General features: G+C 42.7%; 2 long non-coding RNA genes across 2 annotated transcripts in view; one reads left to right on the plus strand and one right to left on the minus strand.

The window, feature by feature from the left end:
• Positions 1 to 18,210, minus strand: part of LOC308458580 — a 22,663-nt gene extending 4,453 nt beyond the window's left edge. The window contains exon 1 of the long non-coding RNA XR_013977579.1: positions 18,138 to 18,210. This is a non-coding gene — a long non-coding RNA (uncharacterized lncRNA). The remainder of the gene's footprint in view (positions 1 to 18,137) is intronic.
• A 1,867-nt stretch (positions 18,211 to 20,077) lies between these two features.
• Positions 20,078 to 22,712, plus strand: LOC308458408. Its single transcript, XR_013977373.1, has 3 exons — positions 20,078 to 20,154; positions 21,846 to 21,907; positions 22,605 to 22,712. It is a non-coding gene; the product is annotated as an uncharacterized lncRNA (long non-coding RNA).
• The last annotated feature ends 3 nt before the right edge of the window (positions 22,713 to 22,715 follow it).

The following is a 22,715-nucleotide window of genomic DNA, read 5'->3' on the forward strand; positions in this document are numbered from 1 at the left end:
CCCCCTATTTAAAATATTGAGGGGACTAGGGCACCAAGGAGTTGGTGTGCCTGTCTGGTAGCAATAAAATGCACACAAAAATCCTGTTTTCCATTCAAGCCTTATGGCACTAGTGGGACAAAATGAAATGCTGAATCCTATGTATGTTGGTCCGACAGTAAACCCTACTGGAGCTTACTCCCAAATCAATGTGCTTAGGATTGCAACCTTAATTATTTTGAACTGTTGTCATTAAACAGAAGGTTCCACCCTGAGAGCTCTCCCAAGTGGAAGGTTGCAGTCTCATTGTAGTTTTGATTGGGCCATAGCAATATTGTCTGCTCGTCGTTTTATTTTAAATGCATTGTTACCCAGCTTGATCTCTTGGAATGGTGAAGTAGCCAAACCTAAAAAAAATAGTTCAGCTAATATTAAATGGAAAGAGTTATACTTGGCAGTTGTGGAAAGTAGGAGCCTGTGGGGAAATGGAGCAAAGATACAAAAATGCCTGGCAAGCTGGAGACCTTCCAGGGCAGACTTCTAAGAACCATCTGAACACTCCCTGATTCATGTAACTAGCAGGGCACGTGACTTTACAGTGGTTCGCTTAAAGCCTCTTACAGCTGACCTTTGTTAAGACATCTTTTAATTGTGCTGACACTTTCTGATGACTAAAGAGAACACGAGGTTTTGTGTTCTCCTGTGATTACTCATGCACCAGGAACCTTGTTAGCACCAACCTGGCAGTAAAGAGCAACTCTTACAACACACTGTCTGGTTTCCTGCATTCCTGCTGTTGGCGCCTCTCCAAATTCAACCTCCCACGTGAAAAAGAAAACTGAACACTTTGATTGGATTGCAGCAGTTTGCTCTGAAAATTTGGGGGCTTTTGCAGTGCAACAAATAAAGTTGATCCAGAATCACAGTTACATACTTTGATGTGTTAATTAATTGAGGTTAGACAAGTGTGTATGTGCTCTAACAAAGCAATCATCCCAGGCCTCACACATTTTTCAGCCGAGGCTGTGGAAGTGTTTGCAATAACACCAACTTGCTGAGATTTCACTATGTAGACATCAGCCAAGCCCTCATTCCTGTGCCAAAGTAAATAGTCATATAGTTTTGTATTGCATTAGTATGTACAGCACAGCCTTATGGGAAGGTTTCAAAACTTTGAGTGTGCCCATGTTTATGTTGCTTTTATAGACTAGATTTTAATGGGGTTTGCATGGGAGTTCAGGTTTATGTAATGAAACAATAGAGATGTTTCTGGTGTCTTTATGGGGGTCCTGCTGTGCCAAAGTAATGATTCCATTCCTCATCCTGATTCATGGTCAGCATTTCATGCTTCAGAAATTATATGAGCCACAGTAAAACTCATGAACACTTTACTGCCAATGGTGGGCAATCCAATAAAAGCTGGGGGAGGCTAAAGCTCATTTAAATCAATGGGACTTAAATACAAGGTGTGACCGGAAAGTTCGGTGAATGATCACAGAAATTGGACAGCGAGAAATATTTGAACATGCATTCGGCATCGAAGACACACGAAATGCTCACAACTGTGTACAGAGATGAAGCTGTAACTCGAAAGACAGTGTATGAGTGGCTTAAGCATTTCCATGAAGGGTGGCAAACCATCAAAGATGACTCGGTCTGGCAGACCGTTGATGAGCAGAACGGCAGCAAATGTCAAGAGAGTTTGTGAGATATTGATGCGGGATCAGCATTTGTACATCCGAATGATGGCGGAAGAATGGCATATTCTGCATGAAATTGTTACTGAGGTTACTGAGTTGTCCCACCCTCCTTATTCTCCCGATCTGGCCTCACCGAATTTCTTTTTCCAAAACTGAAATTACACGTCCAAGCTGCTGTGACGAGGGAACTGAAAGCAGTACAAGAGGACTTTTCCCGAAGTTTCCAACAGTTCTACGAACGTTGTCAACAGTGCATTGTATCAGAGGTGGGCTACTTTGAAGGCCTGTAAGGTATGTATGTTCAAATATTCCGATTTCTGTGACTATTCATCAGACTTTCCAGTCACACCTTGTATGTTACAGTGCAGTCCAAACCACATCTGCTCAGAAGTGCTTGCTGTTGATTTCAGCAGGGCATACTCCCAAGTAAATGGGGTTGGGATTGTACAGGTATATATTGATCTCAATAGAACTGAGCGACAATCCCCTACAAGAAACACCACCTACCTGCAAAACTGCTGTTGGGAATCTCATATTTACTATGTAATATCTAATGTAGTCATTTGTGCCCAGATTCTGGTGGGCCTCAGTGTGCGTTAAAATCTCAGCAACGCCTTAAAAATATTCCCGAAATACACTTTGGTGTTTTCCCACAAAATAAAAACAGGACGTAATTTAAAGTAGGCAAGGACCCAGCTTTTTACTGGGCTGACCTCCACTAATGTAGGAATATGCGGGGGGGGGGGTTAAGCACTAAACATTTCACAGCTTCCATCAATCTGTATCGGTTTTTGATAACCTATATTCAAATGCAGATGGGAAAAGTCAGACATTCATATAAAACTGCTCCTTACAAATCTCTGTGGAAGCCACAGTGATGCCAGCTATGGGGTGATATAAGTACAGTGGTGCCTCGCAAGACGAAATTAATTCGTTCTGCGAGTTTTTTCGTCTTGCAAAGCACGGTTTCCCATAGGGTATTAACGGTTTTAAGAAAAAGGAAACAAACTTGCAAGACGTTTTCGTTTTTCGTCTTGCGAAGCAAGCCCATAGGGAAATTCGTCTTGCGAAGCAACTCAAAAAACGAAAAACTCTTTCGTCTTGCGCGTTTTTCGTCTTGCGAGGCATTCGTCTTGCGAGGTACCACTGTAAATATAGTGGGTTGGGGGCTTGAAAAGCTGTACATGCTTGTATGCATTTGATATTTGTTCCATCTGTTACCATATCCCAAGGCAGACAGAAGGTAGATCTGGGGGTGACTTGCAGTAGATTGGCAATGGTTTCTGACTCCCAGTTGACTGCTCACTAGAACCAAATATCACCATCATGTTACCCCAGTACTGCAAGAATTGCACCAGCTGCCAGTTAGTTTCACTGCCTGGGCACCATTTTGTGGTAGGGAGGATAATATATGTTTAAAGTAAAAAGATCGTAGGATCACCACATGGAACTATGTGCATGCCACTGAAGGTGTTTTGTTTTGTTTTGTTTTGTTTTGTTTTGTTTTGTTTTGTTTTGTTTTGTTTTGTTTCAGTAAGTAAGAAAGAATGCTACAGTGACCAATATCAGCATTGAAGGCCCATGCCCTCAAATGCTGGCACTGGATCTGTTTGTCACTGCCCCATCATCTGTTGCTCTCTGGACAGCCAGCTGATGGGGCTCTGGGCTTGGGGGTTCTATACCTCAGCCCTAAGGCTACTCCAAATCACTGTACCACCTAAGGAAAAAGAAAATATGATGGCCTCACCCTTCAGAAGCCTGGCAGTGGAATCATAGTTCAAGGCAGGTGATGGGGCATCATCCTGCACCATATCTGAGAAATCAAGCTAGCATACACAGCTCTGCCTTTCAACACTTCCCCACCCCCTAGCATCTGATGCCTGAGGCAGCTGGCACATTCTGCCTAATGATAGGGCTGCCTATATCCAACCTCAGCTACACCACTGATTATAACAGCAAAAACAAACAAACAAACAAACAAGGCCCTGACCTAAGGAATGTTGCTGAAATGAAACATGGTGCACATTCAGTTCTAACGTAAAAACAATGCTTAGAGATGCATATTCCTTAATTCTGTATTTGTCTGCACACAACCTTAATTTACACCTGGCTCCAATTAATGGACTTTAGGGTTCTAACAATAAATAAAGTGTGACCACCATGGTTATACTACAGACACAAAACTTACTTCCTTTAGGAAACATGCTTTGGAAAGACTTTTAAGTACAGCATCATTTCCAGGTATGAAATCCCATGCGCCCTGTTCTCTCATGGAAATGAGGTACAAATATTTGCCATATCAGAGAGACAGAAAAGAGGTTCTCTACTCATGCTAAGTAATAAAACTACAGGACAGTCTGTGCCTGATGACTACCAATCAATAACCACTTTCCTGCACATTAATTCATTACAGTTCTGTTGCACTTGGAGATAACATTAAAAGACAATAGGATTTGCTTTCAGCTTCTCGGGAGAATATAAATATTGCACTACAATGAGTTCTTTGTGATATCAAAAAGAATGTAAAAAGAGGATCTATTCCATGTAGGATTACAGAATTAGGAAGGAAAAATTGCAATACTTAGAAGAACTAGATTAATCTTTTAAATCACTAAACCTTTATCTTTGCCTTCGTACATTCCTGTTAACACTGTGGGGGTTTTTTATGATGACATAATTTAAGCGATAGATTGCATCCTGGTTTTTTCTTTTCTCTTTTCAAAAGAAAGTGTTGTCGGTTTCTTCAGTGTTTTACATAAATAAAGAACCTAACAAATATTCTAGGTTTGGGAGACAATCCCATGGGTCGAGATTTATGATTTACTTAGGCCACAATCCTAACCATGTCTATTTGGAAGTAAATCCCACTGAATTCACTGTGGTTTACTCCTAGGGGAGTGGGTTAGAACTGCAGCCTCAGGCTGCAATACTTAGCAAACAATTGGAGTTACTTTTCAGTAGAAGTAGCCAGGATTGTGCTTTAAGGATACAGTACTATTATTATCTGGGAGTAAGTCCCACTGAACTCAGTGGGGAATTTGCTAAATGAAAAGTTTGGTTAGTTTAACAGAAGCCAGCCCTGCCTGAGGCATTCCAAGTCCCAGGTCTATCTACCAGTAATTTTGCCAATGCTTTTGCATATGCAGATCACAGTAGAAAGTATAACTAATATCAAAGCAATATTAAAACTGTTACTAACTTTGACTGCCCTTTTCTTTTTGATGAGGAATTGTTGGTTCAGAACAGAAGTATTCACTACTTCTTTCTTTTCTTTTTTTACAGGGAAACAATAGATGAGCTTCACAGCTGCGGCACTGCTGCCTTTCCAGCTGAAGAATGTCCCTAATGTGCTGGAAGCAAGGCAACTACTTTCCTTTGGATGCTAGAATTTCCAAGTACAGACTGATTCCACAAATGTCAAGACTGCTACATCTCAAACTGCAGTCTTTCATCAACCATGTGAATGGGCCCAATATTTTGTGCTGAGAGCAGGCCTGGTGCCAGCTGTTGGCCAGATTAGGTATTTGCCAAGGGCCCCAGGGGATTAGAAGGACCCCTTAAAGGGCAGACAAGCCTGCACGGTCATTCACCACCCTCCCAGCCAGACTTTTTAGTGGTAGGTGTCAGTGCTGCTTTTGAAGAGGAGTCAAGCTCAGCTCCCATCCATGGTGGCCACCCACCATATTAAGTTACCCCCTATACAGTGCCCTGGCTAATACATAGATGAAACTGATTTCAAAGATAGAATAATAGAAGTGTAGTGTTGGAAGGGATCCTGAGGGTCATTTAGTCCAGCCCCCTGCAAGACGAGAATCTCAAGTGAAGCATCCATGACAGATGGCCATCCAACCTCTGCTTATCAACCTGCAAGGAAGGAGACTCTACCACCTCCCAAGGAAGTCCGTTCCATTGTTGAACAGCTCTTACTGTCAAAAAGTTCTTCCCAATGTTTAGTTGGAATCTCCTTTCTTGTAACTTGAAACCAGTGGTTTAGGTCCTACCCTCCAGAACAGGAGAATTCCATGTGACAGCCCTTTAGATACCTGAAGGTGTTTCACTTTCAGGAGAATGGTGTGCAAGTTCTGTCACATTCAATGAAACTTCAGGGGAAGCAGAAGTTAAGTCATTCCAAAATAAGATATTGGAGCACTCCAAATCATTTGCCCATAGTAAATCTAGCTGAAAGGCAACACATAGGGATGTACATTGATTATTGCAATGCATCCTTAATTACTATTGCTGTATAATTATAAGTTTATTATATTGTACAATCTTAGAACGTTGTATAACCTCAGAAGGCATGTGGTTGTGAGGCGGCATGGCTGTGACAATCAAAACGGGATGTACTTCAGAATTGGTCACTACATTACAGCATCCACTTGTGTTGTTTTCTGTTTCACCACAACTATCTTGTATTACAGGACCTGGCAAGATTACAGGCAACAGCTTGACACGACAGGGTCAAAGAATGACAGTGTGATTCTTTCATGTTTACTCACTAGTTGCATTGTGTTCAATGGGGCTTACTCACAGTTAAGTGTACATAGGATTTCTGCCTGAGTTATGGACATAATACAGCACTATGCATTTAAAAGCCTTTGGTCAGAAGCAGTGGCGTAGCGTGGGGGGTGCAGGGGGGGCCGGGCGCAACATCTGGGGGTTAGGGTTAGGGGGCGCAAATCCACGGGTTAGGGGGCGCAAATTACTTGCCTTGCCCCGGGTGCTGACAACCCACGCTACGCCACTGGTCGGAAGAGATGAGGGATTGTATATTTTTAATAGCAAATTAAACAATTCCCCTCTCCAGGGTAGTCTGAGTAGTACTATACTTTCTTAACTTCTCTCCCAGTTACTCATAGCACAATAATTTTATCTTTTCTTTCCCTCTATCTAAAACAAGTGTGGGGAAAGCGAACACTGCATGATGCAGTCATGCAAGGATGACTTACAAAACTATCATGTGACTCAGGCAGATGGTTAGATCACTAAGAAGGGTCTCAGGTGATCTAGCCATGAGATCAGCTAATCTATAAAATGTTGTGTGGATAGCCTTTGAGTGAAGTCAGAGATTGCAGCCGGATAAGAGATTTATGAGTGAGCCACTTTGAAAGCTATCTTAAAGTAGGGTTAGGAGAGCGATGCCAGTGTGGTAATTGGTATTCCATTTGGGGCCCCATGCTACACTTCTGCCAAGCAAGGCTTTTATGCAACGTGAGCTCCTGACAAAGCATCCCATGCAGATATAAAATATCTGTCTTAAGAACTGCAGCAAACATAGGGTCAGAATAAACCCCTAAGGGGGGAGGGGAACAGGTCACATCCAGCAGCTAGTGAAAAACATGTCCAAAGAAGCCACATGCTGCGTAATTCTCTTGAGTCTAATAAGCAGTGGATGAAATGCTGATTCACTGAAACGAGTCGCACTGCATAAACAGGAAACTGGAGTTGCGGCCACACAGAACCATCAGAGCCTCTGAGATGAATGAAGGGATGAGATTGAAATTCTTTCCGAGGGTAGAAAATCACAAACTCTACACTGGATGGCATTTCTTGCATTTAGCAGTCGAATGCGTATTATTGATCTTATTTCCCCACCCTTTCTTCCTCTCAACATGCTGACCTGTTTCTACCATCTGCTGAAAGTATCATAGACAGCACTTAGAGGCCTGGTCATTGATCTCGGGAGACACCCTGCAGTTTTTAGGGTTGGTTCTTTCAGGGTCTCCTGCTTAGTCCCCATCTACTGAGATTGATCTCTGTGACAAAAAAAAAACCCTTCAGCTGTGCGGAATTGCAACTTGTCTCCCAGTGCTGTATTAAATATTTCTAAAATACATCCCCGGAAGCTTTTCAGATCACAGTCTGTAATGACTTGAGGGTGTTAGCCATGCTGTAAGTTGGGAACTCTTATGCATGTAAAGGTTAAACGTAAAAATATACCAGATATTTGGAACGTTTAACTATACGATTTCATTATCATAAGATAATGAGCTGGCTCCTACAGGAGGCAGTGATGGCCACCAACTTGGAAGGCTTTAAAGGAGGATTGGACAAATCAATGAGAATAAAGGTGTCAATGGTAACTGGCCATGACAACAATGCTCTTCCTCTGTGGTTGGGGGCAGTAATGCTTCTGAATACCAGTTCCTGGGAACCACAGGGAGGGTCAGTGCTGTTGTGCTCAGATATCAGGGATTGTGCTGAGGCGGGCTGCACAGATGAGGAATGGTGGGAACCTCCCCCTCCCCCTGCTCCTGGTCAGGATCCTGAATATTCCCAGAAACAGTGGGACAGTATAGATTTGGAACACTGGTTCGCAGAGGGACATAGTTCAGAAGAAAAAAGTTGGGAAGAACTGGGTGGTAAACAGCTAGGAGAAGAAGAACCAGGAGAAATAGAGTTAACATACTCCGGTATGTTAACATACCACTGGTACTCTGGCCAGTGGAAGTGATGATATTCCAGCTGAACTATTTAAAATTTTAAACGATGATGCTGTCAAGGTGCTACACTCAATATGCCAGCAAATTTGGAAAACTCAGCAGTGGCCAGAGGATTGGAGAAGATCAGTCTACATCCCTATCCCAAAGAAGGGCAGTGCCAAAGAATGCTCCAACTACCGCACAATTGCACTCATTTCACATGCTAGCAAGGTTATGCTTAAAATTCTACAAGGAAGGCTCAAGCAGTATATGGACCGAGAACTCCCAGAAGTGCAAGCTGGATTTCGAAGGGGCAGAGGAACCGGAGACCAAATTGCAAACATGTGCTGGATTATGGAGAAAGCTAGAGAGTTCCAGAAAGACATCTACTTCTGCTTCATTGACTATGCAAATGCCTTTGACTGTGTCGACCACAGCAAACTATAGCAAGTTCTTAAAGAAATGGGAGTGCCTGATCACCTCATCTATCTCCTGATAAATCTCTATGTGGGACAAGAAGCTACAGTTAGAACTGGATATGGAACAACCGATTGGTTCAAAATTGGGAAAGGAGTACGGCAAGGCTGTATACTGTCTCCCTGGTTATTTAACTTATATGCAGAATTCATCATGCGAAAGGCTGGACTGGATGAATCCCAAACCGGAATTAAGATCGCCGGAAGAAATATCAACAACCTCAGATATGCAGATGACACAATCTTGATGGCAGAAAGTGAGGAGGAATTAAAGAACCTTTTAATGAGGGTGAAAGAGGAGAGCGCAAAATATGGTCTGAAACTCAACATCAAAAAAACGAAGCTCATGGCCACTGGTCCCATCACCTCCTGGCAAATAGAAGGGGAAGAAATGGAGGCAGTGAGAGATTTTACTTTTTTGGGCTCCATGATCACTGCAGATGGTCAAAGCAGCCACGAAATTAAAAGACGCCTGCTCCTTGGGAGAAAGGCGATGGCAAACCTAGACAGCATCCTAAAAAGCATAGACATCACCTTGCCAACAAAGGTCCGTATAGTTAAAGCCATGGTTTTCCCAGTAGTGATGTATGGAAGTGAGAGCTGGACCATAAAGAAGGCTGATCACCGAAGAATTGATGCTTTTGAATTATGGTGCTGGAGGAGACTCTTGAGAGTCCCATGGACTGCAAGAAGATCAAATTCTTAAGGAAATCAGCCCTGAGTGCTCACTGGAAGGGCAGATCGTGAAGTTGAGGCTCCAATACTTTGGCCACCTCATGAGAAGAGAAGACTCCCTGGAAAAGACCCTGATGTTGGGAAAGATGGAGGGCACAAGGAGAAGGGGACAACAGAGGACAAGATGGTTGGACGGTGTTCTTGAAGCTACAAACATGAGCCTGACCAAACTGCGGGAGGCAGTGGAAGACAGGAGTGCCTGGCGTGCTCTGGTCCATGGGGTCACGAAGAGTCGGACACGACTAAACGACTAAACAACAACACTCTGGTTTGCTGGAAAGTGTCCAGCCACTCAGTCCAAGGTCAAGGAGATTAGATAAGGTAGCTGCACGGAAGGCACAGTGGTTGCGAGATCAGGTTGCAAGACAAGGAAGTGATGAAGGTGACTTGGGGGAAGTGGGTGTTAACCTTAATTGGGAGCACCTTTAATCCAAGAATGGACTCTTCGTTCTTTCACTGTGATCATTAAAATCTCTTTAAATGGTAAGAGACTATTTTTGCTTTGTTCTGCTTATGACAACAGAACGCTGGACTAGATGGGCCATTTGCTTGATCCAGGAAGTTGTTCTTATGTTATTTAACCAATTGTTTGACTCTTCCCTGGTCTTTCAGTGATGCTACTGCTGTTGTGCAGGTGGGATTTGAAAGTAGCTTGTGGCCTGTGAAATATGCAGAATTTGCTCTTGAGACTTTGATTAGGATCACCAGGATCTGGCCAGGTTTCTTAGAGGAACATTAGACAACAATCCCCCCCCCCCAAAAAAAACCCCTCAATGTTTCTGCATTCTGATTTCTTACTTTGGCTGGCCCATTTTCACCAGCCAGTAGGGCAGAGCCTTGGTTTACTCCAGCCGCAGCCATGATCATGCTGGTTGGGCTAATGGGAGTTGTAGTCCAAAACATCAGGGATGTACCAGGCAGCCAATAGCTGTTGTATTAGATGCATAATAATTAGATGAAAAGGTTATTTCGTTTACATTGACTTGAGAAATGAGTTTTCTGAAACAGTCTTCTGCTGCAATGGCCCTGGGCTTCAACTAAGGTAATGGGTGAATTATTCATTGTGAATAATTTATCCAATCAATATAGACATTTTTTCATCAAATGAATGATTCATTCCTTGTTAACATGTTCATTATTCACCCAGTGCCTGCCTTTAGCCAAATTGCAGATTGAGTCCTGCGGTTCTGTGTGAAATGGAAGGATGGTGGGTTTCTCTGAATTTTCTTTCGCCTGGATTTATTTTTCCTCCTTGTTCTGTTTGTTATAGTTTTAGAACTGGCAGAATCAAAAATAACTTAGGAGCGTATACTCAAGATCATGGACATTTCCTCCCCTGACACTAGGTCACAAATGTTCACACTGTTTCATATATAAACAGATAACACAGAGAGAAGAAATCCATTTCCTTCCACAGTTGCTTTTTTGTGCAATGTTTAGCAAAAAAATGTGAACTAAATCTTCCTGTTTTTCCTCTGCATTATTCTCTCCTCTTGATTTTTTTTCTAGTATACTTTTCACTCTCTGCCCATTAACAAACATACAAACAAAAATACGCCTACTTTAAATTGGCACTGAGGCAAGGTTGTTATCTGAGCTACTTAGGGTTTTCCTGTTTCTTAATTGCCTTAAGCGATGCTCTGTAAAATAAGAGTTTTGAGAACATAAGGATGGCCACTGAGGTTGGCAAAGTGGGCATTTGCCAGGGCCACATGCTCAGTGGAGGGCCTCAAGTGGGAATGTGTACAAAGGAGAACAACCAAATTGGCAAAGGGTCTGAAAATCAAGCCTTATTAGGAATGGTTGGGGAAAGACTATCTTCAAATATCTGAAGGGCTGTCACATGGAAGGTGGAGCAAGCTTGTTTTCTGCTGCTGCAGATGGTAGGACCCAAACCAATAGATTCAACTTACTAAACAGGAGAATCCAACTAAACATTAGGAAGAACTTTCTAATATGGTTTAAGTCCATCTTTTTTCTCAGGAAACTCTGGGAATTGTAGCTCCTTGAGGGCAATAGGGTCCCCCTAACAACTCTCAGAGGGACGCGGGTGGCGCTGTGGGTTAAACCACAGAGCCTACGACTTGCCAATCAGAAGGTCAGCAGTTTGAATCCCCATGACAGGGTGAGCTCCCGTTGCTCGGTCCCAGCTCCTGCCAACCTAACAGTTCGAAAGCATGTCAAAGTACAAGTAGATAAATAGGTACCACTCTGGCAGGAAGGTAAACAGCATTTCCGTGTGCTGCTCTGGTTCGCCAGAAGCGGCTTAGTCCTGCTGGCCACATGACCCGGAAGCTGTACGCCGGCTCCCTCAGCCAATAAAGCAAGATGAGCGCTGCAACCCCAGAGTCGGCCACGACTGGACCTAATGGTCAGGGGTCCCTTTACCAACTCTCAGCACCCTTAACAAACTATAGCCCCCCCCCCAAGAATTAGGGGGGCTGTAGTTTGTGAAGGATGCTGAGAGTTGTTAGGGGAGCCATGACTATTTAAAGTGGCATCACGGTGATTTAAACGTATGGTGGGAATGTGTCCTAAGTTTTACTCAGAGTAGGCCCATTTAAATTAATGGAAAGAAGTCAGTCATAGTGATTAATTTCAATGGGTCTGTGCTGAGTAGGACAAGCATTGGATGCAACCCTAAATGATACAACTGGGAAGAGAAAAACCTGTCACAGGAGCTGCTCAACGGTGGCAGGTACCCATTGGGACTGATAAGACAGAAGGCAGGGAGACCAACAGTAGACAGAACTAAAGGCAACGTCAGGCAGAGACAACCCCTGGCTGGTAGTAAGAAAGACAGCAGGGATGTGGGAGCTGGCTAAGGGCAGACTGAGGTTGGTAGGGCAGTGCCCACTTCAACCTAATGCACCAGCCTCCCCTGGTGCTGCTGCCCATGTAAACATAAAATATTGACACAGAGTTCTAGAAACCCTTATTTTCATGGTATGTGAAAGGTTAAGATTCATATTAACTGGAACATTTAATGAACTGAGCCAATCCATTTCAGACATTTTGCCCTTTTAAAAGATGAGTTGTAATCCAATTTTTACTCAGACTTATTAAAACTTTTTTGCTTTTCAACTGTTTTTAAATTTTTACACTTTTATTGTATGGGTTTTTTTAAATCTTTTGAATGTTGTAAACTGCTTTGATATAGTTTTATGATTCAGTGGCATATACATATATTTTCATAAATTAATAAATTAAATGAGTGTGCCTCATATGCCCATTACTTTCAACGGGTGTTCTCTGAGGTGGACTAACACTGGCAACAACACTGTGCTGTAATATTTAGGCAAGGCAGGAAAGAAAACCCAACTTGTAATTAACAGAACAAGAGTAGAGTTTGTGGCTGTGATTATGATTCAGGGTGGCATTCATGCATAATGTGACCCTGGGGGGAAAGTATTTAACCTGCCTGTGCCCCATAACAATGCACCTGTCTGCGTGGGTGTGAGCAAGGGGGGGATGTGACATTGCTGCGTGTGACATAGATATGCATGACGCATGGTGAGACACAGACAGGGCAGTGTTAGGCCACTGTGCATGAAAAGACACACAGTGCCTGGTGCTCTCCCAAGGCCATTTCCATTAAGCTCCCTTATGCTGATTAATCCATTATCTGCACTCAGCTTTAATCAAGATTGTGAGGTACACCCAGTTCTAAGCATTAAACAAATTGGCAAGGTAATTATTATGGTGCCACTGAGATGCAAATAGCTCTTTCAGCTGCATTGGTGACTAACGTTTGTTGGGCTTCTCCTTCTAAACGTTCAGGGATGACATTCTGTGGTCACTGAATCTCTAAGTGCTTCTTATAATCAAAATATTGTAAAAGTCTCCAATTGCCACAGATGCTCTAAAAACACACCAGCGTTTTTAATTTTGTAAGCATCCATAAGTTGGGATTTGGATCTTTCAGAATCCCCTCTTATGAAAATATCCTCAATACCTAAAATCTGCAGTGGCTGTCTTGAAAAGGTCACGCAAAAAGTAGGAATGGGTCTTTCTATGACACTTTAAAAAAAAAATTAGCAAGATTTATATGCCACTTAATTAAAAAATAAACTATTTCAATAAAATGGAAAAGGCCTTTCCCTTTGTGCTGCAGTCCTGGTGAAAATCAGCTCCACCTTGAAGCTGATATTGATCCCTTGTTGACCTCCCTTGGCTCAGGGAGGGAAGCTCCTAGGAGCCATGGTCATTTTTGAGGCTTGCCAAATGTATTCCTCTTTCCACCATTTCCACATGGTTCTCCATAAGCCAAAGGCTAGTAGAAGTCAAAGGTGTTGGAATGAAGGGGAGCGTGGAATGATACAATAAAAATTAAACCCTTAATTAATTTTGCCTGCATGCATGTGTAGAAATGCTTTGAGAACGTTTTCGTCTTCTTGTGGCATCTAATCTCATTGGTGCTGTAACTTCACAGCTCCACAGTAGGGTTGTGCTGAAGAGTGGATGATTCTCTTTTTCCGCAGGAAGACCCGTAATTGTATACTAGATAAAAGGGAGAATTACATACATAGCAAGGAATTAAGAGATCCTCCCAGACATTAGCCCTGAAGCTTTAGGGTGATTGTGGAACTTTGTAATCTGAAGCCTTTGCAGCTGCTGAATTTCTTGTGACGAAACCTCTGAAAGTGTTGCATGCTTGGTTTTACTCTGAGTATACGGGGACATAAGACGAGCCCCCCAAGATTGGATCAAGGATTCAGCTACTTCCTTCAGAATGCTGTTTCCAACATTAGCCAGCCAGATACTTCTGGGTCCATAAACTAGGGTAGGAAGACAAAACAAAAGACTAGGGTAGAAAGACAAAAACCCTTCTGATTTGCTGGGACCTGAGTAGTGTGCAGAGGTTTTCTGCCTCTGAACAGAAAGGTCCTATTTTACTATTATGGCTAACAGCTATTGATAGATTTGTGGACACTGTCAATAAATAGCAGAAGTGAGAAATCTCAAGCCCAGGGACCAAATGTGTCCCCAGGCCCTTCTGTTTGACCCAAGGGACTCTACCTAGGCAACTTATCACAAGACCACGAATCAAATTTGAAATAATATTTAGAATCTATTGGACTCCATTGCGTTTGTATATAAAAGGACTAACACAGCTTATCATTGAAGATGTAATAAAGGATAATGCCTATTTGAAACATATATTCTTACAGTGTCCTATTCTCACTGTTTTGGGAGAAAGCGTTGAACTGTATACATTTGACTGTACACCAGCAAAACATCATGTTCTGGCCTGGCGTTGCCTCTCTCCTATTTTAGATGGTAGTGTGTGTATTCTTTCATAGTGTGATAAGCCAGCCCTGCTTGAAGACCTCTTACTCATTTCACCAAGTGGGGCGCTGGGCTTCTTCCCTGGTGGCACCACTGCATAAACGGAAGCTCAAAGCAGATACTTTTTATGTTGTCGCCTGGGACTCAGCATTTCAAAGGGAGCCTGAGAATGAACCTTGGTGAGCCCTCACTCAAATTAAGCCCCGGACTTTAGGATAAAAGCCATGGAATCTTACTGGCACGCTGCTCACAGCAATAATAGTTTCCAGAAGAAAAGCAATGTTTTCCATTGGGAAGAAACCCATGGTTACAAGAGTTATTTCCTAGCTTACCGAATGGGGAAGACTGAGCAAACCATTGGCAAATGCTACAAGCTACTATAATTAGACCATGGCAGATTTGCTATTTTATACGTTTGACAAATGCAGGCCTATAAGAAAAGGGTTTTTAAGGGAAGCATGACAACATTTCCCGACTTACCACATCTAAACCAAAATGAGTAGCTACTGTATGCAGCTGGTGGCCAAAGAGGCAACACTCTGTGGTAGGGGAACTATGAAGGAAGTATTTAGTGAAACTAATGGTCATGGACTGGATGAGGGCCAATCATAGACAGAAGTACAATTTATAAGTGGTTTCTCTGCCCAGTTAGGTGGTGTTCGACTTGCTTTGAAAGTTGTTTTATTCCCCGTTAAAGGAGTAGGCTTGAAATGTAGGGGTGTTTCTAGGCCCAGCATTGGTGACTGAGCTCCAGGTGGCCTCAGAGCACCTTTTACTAGTATCAGCTGACCCTACTTAGGCACACAGGACTATAGGAAGTTGTCTTATACTGAGTCAGATTATTTGGACGTGACAGGTGTCAAACAGGAATCTTCTGTGCACGTACTATACCCCGCAAAATAACTTCTGCTTTCACTATCTCCCTAACCTATTTTTTAATTATTTGAAATTTTTGGTTTAAAAAAAGAGTTTGGAGCTTGGCTGGCATGGGCATGAGGGATTTGGGAGAGTTGGGAGAAGAGCTGTTGATAGTGTTTTGCTTCTCCACACACACACACACATATAGAGAGAGAGAGAGATAGAGAGATTCAGAAAACAAAAAATATATGGACTATCACCATACAGTATTCAGAGAACTCAAAAACCTCAGTCCCCCTTACCCCTCCCCAGCATCCACTGACCCTCTCTCCAGAGAAGAAGAAGATTTGATATCCCACTTTATCACTACCCTAAGGAGTCTCAAAGCAGCTAACAATCTCCTTTCCCTTCCTCCCACACAACAGACAGCCTGTGAGGTGGGTGGGGCTGAGAGACTTGAGAGAAGTGTGACTAGCTCAAGGTCACCCAGCAGCTGCATGTGGAGGAGCAGGGAATCAAACCCAGTTCACCAGATTATGAGTCTGCAGTTCCTAACCACTACACCACACTGGCTTAATGTCATCAGCATATCCACAGCATATTCACAGTACAGCAGGAAGAGACAGATTACATTATAGAAAAGGAGCAGAATGCATACACCTATCAATCCTAAAAGGTTTTGAGGTTTTTTGTGATTTCATGTGCACCTATAGGTATCATGCCAATAGTCCTGAGAAGTTTTCCTAAAAGACTGATCAATAGAGTAATGGAAAAATTAAAATATAAGCTTTGTTCACACTGAATTTCAAAAGTCAGGGTGCTGGGAGAGAAAGTCTGCTTCCTTATATCCTCTCCCTATAAATATCTGGATTCCCATACCTTTTTAGTATAAATGTTTCTATCTTGTGCCATCACCATTTTCCAGCAAGGGAAGGGTATTATTCCTGGCATCATTTTAAAAGGAAAAAGAAAAAAGATGTTCCCTTGAGAAATCTATAATATTGTCTGACATCTGTCACCTATTGACCACTTGAAAGACACTGTCTGTATTGCTCGCAGCTATGCCATCTGGATTTTTGAGGAACATCTATATCCTATTTCTGCACTCAGTCAGTCTGAAAAAGAATGTGTGATGACTCAAGAAGATTTTGCCAGAATGCAGCAGCCAAATTACTGGCAGGGGTTCCATTTAGAACTCACAAAATCCTGTTTTGAAACAGCTGCATTGGTTGCCTGTTTGTTTGGGGGCCCAATTCATGGTTTTTGCATATGACTTGGGCCCTAATTATCTGAAAAAAGTCTCATTCCCTTCAGACACTTGTGTGTTTAGATTGGCAGGGGGGGGCTCCTTGGTAGTTCCATTGTCCGCATTCATTTGAAGGGAAAGGGAATTATCTGTAGCAGCATTCCTTCTCTACAGGGGGGCACCTGGCACTGTCCTGGCACACCCACTTGGACTCAGAATTTGAATCATTACCACAACTGGAGGATTTCAAAGTTTTATTGATGAAGTCGGTAAGCATCCCAGCATGTGTACAAACAGGTAAAATATGGCTAGGCTTAGCTAAGATGTTTATTCAACACTTGACAGGCCCCCTGCACTCTCCCTTCGAATACTGGAGCAAGCACAGCTTTTTGGCATGATTGACTCATGAGCCTCAAGACTAGTCAAGCAAATGGGAACTCCTCCATAGTGGTTGGGCATGCATGGTCTACTCACACAGGCACTGTCATCTCTACATCCTTTCAGATGGAGGCAGAGATGACTTGGCCAGCTCATAGCCAGACCTATCCCCAGGTGCCTCCATGAAGAGGGAGGCTCTTCATTGACAGGGAAAGGTGCCAGAGCCACTTCCCCAGTTGTTCAATATCATACAAGTGGGTCTGTCCTCTGGCAAGCCAGTAGGCACTTCCTGAACTCTATCTCCCAATCCTCTGTGACTCTCCCCAAGTCACATATCCTCCAACATGTTGAGTCCCCAAACCAGGATGCACGTCTTCCCGTCTGTGTTCCTGCATAAGTCGCGTGACACGTATGAGATCACGGAGGCCAAAATACATGCTTTTTCGGGGCCGTGCTCTCCCAGTTCCCAAAACTGCATGCAGTCCTAAATAAAGCACTTGAGGGGGGCTGTGGTCTCATGGTGCCTGAAAACTCATGTATTTGGGTACCATTTAAGACCATAGCCCCCCAAATGTGCTTATTCCAGGGCAAGTTATCTGCATAAAATTGCTCAAGAACACAGCACCCAAAATGGCTGCTGCGCTCTCATGGGAGAAAAGGAATGTTCTGGTTTTCTGGGATCCTTGCAGGGCCTGAGGTCAGACTCCTCTTGGAGTCCCAGGTTCTCTCCCTGGGCCAGTCTCTTCCAATTCTTCAAACTCTTTCCATTCCTCATCATCTCACCAACCTCTCCATGACAGATCTATAGAACTTACAACAGGCCCCTTCATTGAGTAGCTTTCATTATATGCTGAAGATGCACCTTTCTATCAACTGCCTTTGACACCTGAGTCTATATTTTAGAACCCACCTTATTGTCTTGATTGTTTTAACTATTTTTATATTGGATTTTAAAATTGTTGTAACCTGCCTTGGGCCCTTGTGGTAATGGGTGGGAAATAAACAAACAAATATACATACAGGCATGCATACATACATACATATACATACATACCAGGAAAATTATTATGTTCTTAGTTGTCTGACAGATTCCACACCCTCAAAGCCACTATGTTGTATCAGGACCAAATCTGCATTTAAAAGTTTAGCTGAGAAAGGCTCTGTCCTGTGCACACCCAGCTAAGGAAGGCAAATGGCCGATAGTTAGCTCTTTATTGATGAAAGTACACACTTACAGCAGCTCCTAAGGATACAAATGCACACATGCTTCTAGAATCTACATAGCTGGTGTTAACTTTTCCAGGTTTGTGCCTGGCAAGGCAGTTGGGTGCAGCCTCCCCACACAGCCTGGGCTCCACCCCCCCCCCCGGTCCAATGAGACTTTTCCTGCATGAAGCCCCTCCTGGTTCTAGGAGACAGTGGGCTGGGTATGGCAGGGATTCGACCAGCCCACCCCTTGCCTGAATAGACTTTTCGTCTGCTTCTGACACATTCTGTGTCCCCACCTTTGTCTCTGATTGCTCAGACCCTTCCCTTTCCCCCTGGCTCCTGCCTCTCAAGTGGCACTAAAACCCATAAATCACTGGCCCCTCTCCTGGGTCAGCCTCCAGCCCCCTAACCTGTCACACACTTGTCAGAGCCCTGCCAGTCCTTGACATCCTGCAGTCCTGTGCATACTTTTCCTTTTTCTTTTTGAATAAGCTGCATTTAATTTACTGCTGAGTAAACAGGATTCAAATGAGTAAAACTTGCAACCCTAATGACTGTATAAGTGGGGGAAACAATCAGCATGGGAAGCAAATGGTAAGTAAATGTCCTAAAATCAGTTTTAGGAAGAGATTAGGGTGTGGCTTCTTCCCAGAACAAAGCTTGGCCTGAGATGCAGGTCCATGGCAACCAGCCTCAGATTATATGCATGGAAGGAAAAACTGGAGACGGCTGTAGCTACAAGAACTGTAAAGAGAATTGTGTGCCAAGGGAAAGGAAAAGTGTAATAAGCTGCAGCTGAGCATTCACATATTAACTAGTGCAAAATGTACAGAATTGTATTGATGGAAAATGAAAGTGGATTGTTTTCATTTTAGGAAAGGACATGGGTGAGAACAGGAGATAAACGCCCCTTTAACAATTACCAAGGAATAAACAGATAGCAATGAACAAATTCTCACATGCCTCAAAACAGTATCTGTGAGAATTTTCTGGAATATGTTTAGCCCAGAAGAGCTCTGCTAGGGACCCTCCCACAATGGATGGGAGCCAGGAACATTTTAAATGTTGGCTTTAAAAGAACAGTCAGTTGAAATAGATATATGAGAGCTAATGTTTTATATGATTCATTTATTTTATTTACAACCTGTTATACCACCCCATCACAAATATTTCGATGGGTAACAATATGTCAGTCATAAAAATCACAATAACACACTCCCTATCTCTAGAAAGTGAAAACCAGACTGAATGATGCCTTACATCATTTCCAGAAGATGTTCAAACTCAGGCTTTGGTGAGTCTTCAGGGGGAAACAAATTCCCTAATTAAAGGCAGACAGCAACAATGTCTGTCTGTACATTGGTAAGTATAATAACTATTGTATGCATTATGTTACAAATTATATTTTAGAGAGAACTAAGGATGGGTGTAGTCCTCTCCTGCTTGCTAGGAGTTTTCCCTTCCTTATTAGGAAGAAGGAACAGATGTCAAGACTGTCTTAACCATTGTGTAGGGCACAATGTAGCATATGCATTAGTAATTATTATTATTATTATTATTATTATTATTATTATTAATACCCCACCCATCTGGCTGGGTTTCCCCAGCCACTCTGGGCAGCTTCCAACAAAATATTAAAAATAAAATAAACCATCAAACATTAAAAACTTCCCTAAACAGGGCTGCCTTCAGAGGTCTTCTAAAAGTTAGATAGTTGTTTATTTCCTTGACATCTGATGGGAGGGCGCCGCAGCTGTAAATTCTAATCACAACTGTAAATTCCAGGCCTACTGTTCACCCATCTTGCTCTCTGCTCTGAATGGCCTCCTCCTCCTCCTCCAACTTCAGTTGCTCTTAACTTGGTAGCTGGTAATAGATCTAAAGGCCACCTTAACTAAATACGCCAGTGTTGGCATTGGCCTATCCTATAGTATGACTAGGGGACAGCGCAGGCTGTGGTACTGAAAGTGGCCCAAGGCCCATTGGTGGGTCTTGTCCCACTGTTTGAGAAACACTTCGCTAAGGTGATGCTTATGCTGACTCATTCTCATAAGTACAGATATAGCCCCTATATTGTTAGTTTTCCATTACTGCATTGGACATAGTTGAATGCTGACATCATCATTTGGCTGCACTTTGAACAAGTGGTTATCATGAAAACTGTTGTCAGGGAAATGCCATTTCAAATCAGTAAGGCTGATGGTTGCAGTGATTCTGAGGTCACATTTTTACACAATGTAAATAAAATGTTCCCATGATAATGTTTATAGCTACTGATCCTTGAGAATGCCAAATTAAGCAGAGTCAACCTAAGAATGATCTAGGGATGAAGTGCATGGATATTTCTTGGTCACAAATATTCATCAAGGCAGCTAGGAATTCAAGCCTTACTCGTGTAATCTTGAAGTAGGTTTGTTTCAAACAAACCATAGTTATGATTAACCACAGCTTGTCAGGTTCAGACAAGGCAACAGGGTACAGTTAATCAAAAGCAGAAGTGAAAGATTCCAAGGTCCGTGTGACCACATTGTAGGTAGGAAGAGTGCGGAGGATGAAAGACCTAGGCTTACCTAGGTTTATTTCCATTATAATGAACCATGGTTTATTGTGGAGTTCAAATGCAACTTACACTCATATATGCATAGCAGGAAGAGAAAATTGCTGCAGTTGCCAATAAGTTTTTGGAACATGGCAACACTGAGTTTGATTGCCAACATTCCTCCAACAGAATTTGCACAAGGGTCAAAGAATGTAACTCATACTGTGAATGGTACCATAATTACATGGGATTATCTACCTGGCATAAGTATTTTTCTTCATTTCAAGCAGAGGAACAACTGTGCCAACAAAGCATTGCCACTCATTTGGAAAGCTGGTTTTCCCAGCCCTGGCTTGGGCTGGAACCCCAGGAAAAAGCTGCTTTTGGCGGCAACTTGTTGGGATCCCAAGAGTATGTCTATGTGACCCAGTCTTCTATTTTAACTAATCAGACATGGATCCAGAACATTCTTTCCAATTTCTCCTGTCCAATAATTCTAGCGTATGGTTAAACCAACAAGAGATTTTCTTTTTTTAAAAGGAAGGAAAGTGGGGGTAGGAGAAAGCCCAGTCTGAAATAGCTACTTTTTATTTATGCATTGTGCCATTTTTAAATTAGGAATAATACTGTGTGTCTGGTACATTTGTATTTATTTTACGAGTCATACTGAAATAACTCAGTTGCTTCTTAGGGCAAGGGTGGATGAATAGCTGCTGCTTTTTATGAAGCCAGCTGCCCTGACTTAAGGCTTGCCATTTCTCCAAACTTTTACAGTTCTCCTTCAGTGAGTCTAAGCCTGATTATATTATCTTTTGCTACAATACACCCCCCCCCCCTTTTCCAATGAACCTTAGCTGGAACTGCTCCCAAAGGAGTCCTAAGCATGCATAATATGAGATCTGTACTTGATTAAACAGGAAAAAAATGTAAATAAACTTTTCACTGGGACTGTAATTTCCTCCCCTGGTTGTTGTCCATCCCCAGTGGCACTTCATTATATATATTTCTTTATAGTACTTCCGATGTGTGAAATGCCTTATGATCTTATCTCTATCATTCCGCACCTGCCCTGCAAGGTAAGTGAATTTTATTGCTATTTTACAGATAAAGATATGAAAATGGGAGAGAGAGTGAGGCTCTTAACAGAGTAGCTATGGGCAAACTTCCCCCAGGATTGCGAGACCTCGGGCCCAGGGGCTAAGTGTGGTCCCTTGGGACTCTCCCCAGGTCACCCCCCAATAGCCTTACTTTATAACCTCCATGAGAGTGTTTGCCTAGCTAGAATGTGTCCTTTACTTGGGGCCAGCCCACCCAAGAGGCAAGGTGAGGTGACAGCCTCAGGCAGCAGGATCCACAGGGGTGGCAGACCCAATGTAGATTTTTATTCCCCATTTGTTCCTGATGTTTCTGATTATCTACACTCACCCCTTCTTCCCTAGTAGGGAGGGAGGTGCCATTTTGTGGTTTGCCTAAGGTGCCAAAATGTATTGGGCTGGCCCTGGCTTGAACTCTGATAATACTTATTGGTTGCCTGGATAGAAGACAGAGAATGGTGTGTGTGTCTGATCCAGCTGAACCCTAGAGCTGTTAAGCACTAAATGGCATAAAGGCACTGCAGCCCCAGTGCCAAGAAGAGTGGTATGAAAATACTATAAAAATACTATAAAAATACTATAAAAATATATTTGAAATGAAGTGATTAGATATATTAAGGGTGTGATACAATCAGTTAATTTCTTTTAAAACATTCATCTTTTATCTAATTAATTTCAGCTATGCACAGTGAAACAGACAGCTAGTGAGACAGATGATTCATGAATATCATTGAACAGTCTGGCAGCATTCCAAAGGCATGCGGAATCAACTCTTGCTATTCTGGCCAGA

Source organism: Podarcis pityusensis (assembly GCF_964106645.2).
Source record: "Podarcis pityusensis genome assembly, chromosome: 11".
Taxonomy (NCBI): Eukaryota; Metazoa; Chordata; class Lepidosauria; order Squamata; family Lacertidae; genus Podarcis; species Podarcis pityusensis.